The sequence below is a fragment of the Gavialis gangeticus genome, unplaced genomic scaffold (assembly GCF_001723915.1).
Source record: "Gavialis gangeticus isolate Ggan-Ray unplaced genomic scaffold, GavGan_comp1, whole genome shotgun sequence".
Classification (NCBI taxonomy): Eukaryota; Metazoa; Chordata; order Crocodylia; family Gavialidae; genus Gavialis; species Gavialis gangeticus.
In genome coordinates this window covers 151,020,430-151,025,308 of record NW_017728992.1, presented here as the reverse complement: position 1 = coordinate 151,025,308, position 4,879 = coordinate 151,020,430, and the positions used below count along the sequence as shown (strand labels likewise).

Genomic DNA, 4,879 nt, shown 5'->3' with positions numbered 1-4,879 from the left:
ATATATATATATATTATAGCAAGGATGGGTAATAAAGGCTAACATTTGTTGACATTCTGAATAGATTTGACAATGGCTATGATCCAGTAAATGAGGGGTTTGGATTACTTACAACTTCCTGTACTGAACTCAAATATGGATAGATGTGTAACATAGAAAATATGTCTTCTTTGTCCCCTTTGCAAAAGGCAAGGTCCAGCAGCTGCTCTGTCCTAGGTCTATATGTTTCATAGATTTTTTAGCATGTGGGCCACATTTTACGAAATGGATTCTCATGAAGCCACTTGCCTTTCCAAACCCTTCTATCTAGGCCTTAGTCTTTAATTGTGCAAATCAACAAGGTATCTATGGGCTCAGCTTCACAATCATTATTTTAGGACCAGATCCACAACTTACTGAATTAGAGGTTATGTCACTGACTTAAGTGAAATCAGTTTTAACACAGTGAAGTTTCTGACTTTATGATCAGACAAATGTCCTGGGACAGTATATAGAGACCTCCTTGGAAACCAACTATGACTACAACATTTGTCTTGATTTGCTTTTAAATTATAGGCATTTTAAAATGTGGTACTAAACAGAATGTACAACTAAAGGTAATAAATGAGATAAACAAAATATCCACTACCCGTACAGGGCCACTTTGAGGTATAGTCCCTTTTTTATGCCAATGTATAATTCCCATACAAAGCTTCAATATGCTTGCTAAAATATTTATATCATATAATAAAAATGTTCCTAGATGAATGAACAAACATTCACTTATCAACCCCATGTGCTAATTTCTTGCCACATTTAATATTAGAAAAGCATCCTGATTTTTCGAAAGACAACTTATGCATGGTCACAATTATTTGTGAATTTTGCAAATAGGGAAAATGCATGCTGCTATTTCTCTACAGTTATTATAATTAGGCTATGACTGAATGAAATTGAACAGGCATATTTTTAAATTTTCATTCAAATAACTACCATTTTTAAGTATAGATAATACTAGCAGGCTGCCACATAAGGAGTGTGCAGACTGCTTGTGAAAGGCACTATGAAGCTACCTGTTAAACAAGGAAACTTTGAGCTGTTTCTCGCAAGTTGTTGTTTGGGTTTTTGTACTGACTCAGTAAACCTGGAAAACAGGCCTGATCATGTCATGCCTTAGTATCTGTAATTAAATGCTCAGCACTCCCACTGTCCACTGATGTCAGGGGGTTTTCAAGAAATGTAGCACTTAGCCAGACATCCTCAGCACTACATTTCTAAATCAGGAGATAAAAGACTGCTTAAGCTGCATTGCTGTATCACTGTGAAACTGAATCTGTCTGCAGAGTGCTATGATATCTCAGATAAAAAGGTGCTGCATGCACAAAGAATTATATAGATGATGATGATATAATAATATATATGATTAATTTGATCTTTTAACCCTAATTTGGCATCTAATTTAAAATACCTGTGCTTCCACAATGAATTCAGCTCACTTTCATCCTTATTCATGCATTTTGCTCCTGAAGTGTAGCTAAAAAGCATGTTTTAAATAAAAAACCTCTGTTTTATTGTGTTAATAAGTACAAAGCACAGACATGATAGCACCACAGACCCTGCAAATTCTGTAAACGTATCCTGATTATTAGTTATTCTTTAAAAAAATGTTGAAATGAATAAAGAGGAGACCTGAAAGACTGTCAATAAAACAGCACATTTTCAGTCCTGCCACCCAAGTTAAGTAGAGCCTTAAAGTGTAGATTCGGAGTTTAGAAGTACATTATTGTGGTGTGTTCTCTAGCTTTTAACCAGTTCCCACAAGTTAAATGTATCACTTCCTTTCCTCCAAAAGAGAATTTTTTTTTTTTGCTGTGTTTACTGGAATGTAAATCTTGAAAAACAGTTTTTAAATCTCAAGGTTTGTAGGTATTCCATATTCAAATGCTTTGAAAGCTTAGTCCTACATGGAAAAATAATTATTTACTATACTGAAAGTGCTTTCCTTTCTCCTTCTCTCAACTCATTACAGGATTTACAGTAGGGCTCAATACCAGGAAGTGAAATCCACTTAGGTAATGATTTATAGAAAACTGTAGCACACTGATCATAGTGTTCAGTTTTAAATACTCTAGCTTCTTTTCCAGCTAGTAACCAAAATTCTGCCTTCTATCTTTAATAACCCTATAATCAGATGTAGAGGAGTCAAGCCACATTCAGTGGAACCATCCTTCCAGCTATGCTCTGTTAATCATAATGCAGAAATAGTAGCCAGATTATCTGCTAAAGTGGTAGGGGCTTACAGGAAAATTTACAAAACTGTGGTTGTGCCCAGAGTTTGCTATTGCAAGGGAGGGTTTGTAGAATTCTGCATGTCTATTTAGACACCCTTATTAACTCCTGTACTTCAAACCTGTAGACTTTTTAGAAACAGGCACTTTAGAATTGCCACAAGGCTCCTACATTTACTCACTCTCAGTGAGTCAGTTAAACTTGCTTCACATTACAAGCTAAACAGCTAAGTGCTGTCAAACATGCATGATAGGTATGTGTTTGCTGGGCTGTACAACTTTCAGTAATATAAAGATCCTCCAGATAGAACTTAATCACTGCTGATTCACGCAGGAGTCAAAAGAATCAAGCTCCACCTCTCCTAGTTATACTGACTCTCAATGCTAACAAGAGTTAGATAAGTAAACCAGGAAAATTTTACTTTTGTCTAAAATCTAAGCAGATGCAAATTAATATGAAATTATCAAATGAGAAAGGTATTCAACTATCCATGAAAAGTAAATCTAGATATAGCAATACTGTATGTGCTTCTCTTGGGTTTGTGTGGAAGTTACACAACTGTGTGAATGAGACCATACCTTCAAAGAATATTTTCCTTGTTATAGTAATGTATTGCATGCAGTAAATCTGATTTGATGCTGCTAGTTAGTCATTCTTTGGAAAGTTACTATTTTCCACTCTGTTTTTTCCAAATTCATTAGCAATCAACTGTAGCTAACAGTAAGTCACAATGTGGAAGTTACAGCAGCAGCATGTTTCCAACTAGCTGTACACATTAAAGAACTTGTGATTGCAAAACTGTGATTTGTCCCTATAGTTTAAGGGGACAAACTACTTTCCAATGAAATCAGGAGAAGCAATTCTTACTGACCTTAAGACTTAGCCAGAATATAAGCGTCAATAATGAAGATCTGGAATTTGTGATTTAAATTAAGATTTTTTTTCAAGCACGTACATCTAAATGGGGATACAGGAACCTATTTGAGACACCTAAATAAGTGGCCTAATTTTTTCAAAATTGCCAAGTATGCAACAACTCCTGCTGACTTAAGTTAGATGAAGTCCAGTTTTGTCAACACAAGCTCCAGGGTGCTCAGGGCTTAAAAAAATTAGGTCAGTTAGATACCTAAATTTGGCTTAAGTAGCCTTGGTTTAGGCCACCATTCCTGTAACGTCCATATTTAGAAATAGCCAGTGATTATACAGTATTACTGAAGGTGGTATGCTGTATAAACTGATGTTTTTGACTGACTGGAGGAAGAAAGTTTTATATCCTTGTGAGTATTTAAAGCTCTGAAATTGTTTTGTTTGTATCTATACACACCTCTGCCCAAAGTAAAAAAATCAGTCCATCAACATCATCTAGGTGAGTGGAAAAGGTGACTTACCCTTGGCATCCCTCCATTGGGAAAAATGAAGAGGGATCTAGTCAGGAAGGAGCAGGAAATTCCAGCTGTCTTAATTTTTCCCCACACACCAATGTCAGAGAAATATACCACACAATCTACACACATACTCCATTTGCTCCTAGCAAAGAATGGAATTTCTGACTTGAAACAGATACACCTCACTTTCTATCAGTTAGGCTTAGTATTTAACCATTTAGCAAAAACACTCAGAATTCTCTTTGATATGCTTGATAGTCTATAATCAGCTGCTGCATTGTTGCAAGTATTATAAGTGTCCTGGCAAATATGACTGATTTCTTGCGATGATAATTTTGGAAATGCAGATGGTTTATTTCCATCTCCTTGAAATATGGTAAAACGTGCCTATGGAATGTGGGACAGGAACTGAAGGCAGCTAAGAGTTCCCTTGGAATCCAGCAATAAAGCCCAAGCAAGGACCTATAATTAGACAGTAATACTGCAATGAATTGGGTGAATTGATATAGGGGAAAGCATAAGAGATGAACATAGAAAAGCTCAGCATTTTGAATCTGAAATCTAAAATGACTCTGCTGCTACGAGGAGTTTGTTACATCTGCTCTTTACAAAAGGATGAATTTAAGTGGTATTTTCCTCCTCTACTCAGCTTTTAAAATCTTTTTCTTCTTTTCAATTCCTTCTCCTTACCTTTTTAAAGAGAGATGGTCTACTTCTTCAAACAAGTCAAAAAATCTTTTGAACGTGTTTTTGAATTTTTTTTAATTATTCGGGGGGTTTTGTTTTATTTAGTATGAGAAGAGAAAAACCCAAATTAATTAAGTACTGAACACTATAAAATCATCATCAGTTTTTTTTTTCATTTGCCAACATTGGGTTTCATGTGGAGATAAGTCAGCAGTCATCACCAGAACATCAGGTTAAAACAGTACAACATGAAACTGGCTTCATTTTCATTTTTTTTGTGAAAGTGTAGGTTGATACTTATCTTGCAGGGGCAAAGCTTTGGGCATGAAGTGATGGGAGATCCCCTACCATGCTGTTGTACCTGAAGGACTCAGGATTGGGACTGATTAATGCCAATCAATTCCCATTTCTCTACTGTACATATTCTCTGAGTGCCCTGGAAAGCAACAGCACATAGGGCAATGCTGACTGCTCTGTTGCCAGTAGCAGGGCAGCCAGCTACAACCGAGGCTATTTTTGCAGACATATGGAAAGGCAGC

General features: G+C 36.1%; 1 protein-coding gene across 1 annotated transcript in view; it reads left to right on the top strand.

Annotated features, from left to right (window-relative positions):
- Positions 1-4,879, top strand: part of CALB1 (calbindin 1) — a 26,598-nt gene that overhangs the window by 5,656 nt on the left and 16,063 nt on the right. The gene's annotated exons all lie outside the window — the stretch shown is intronic.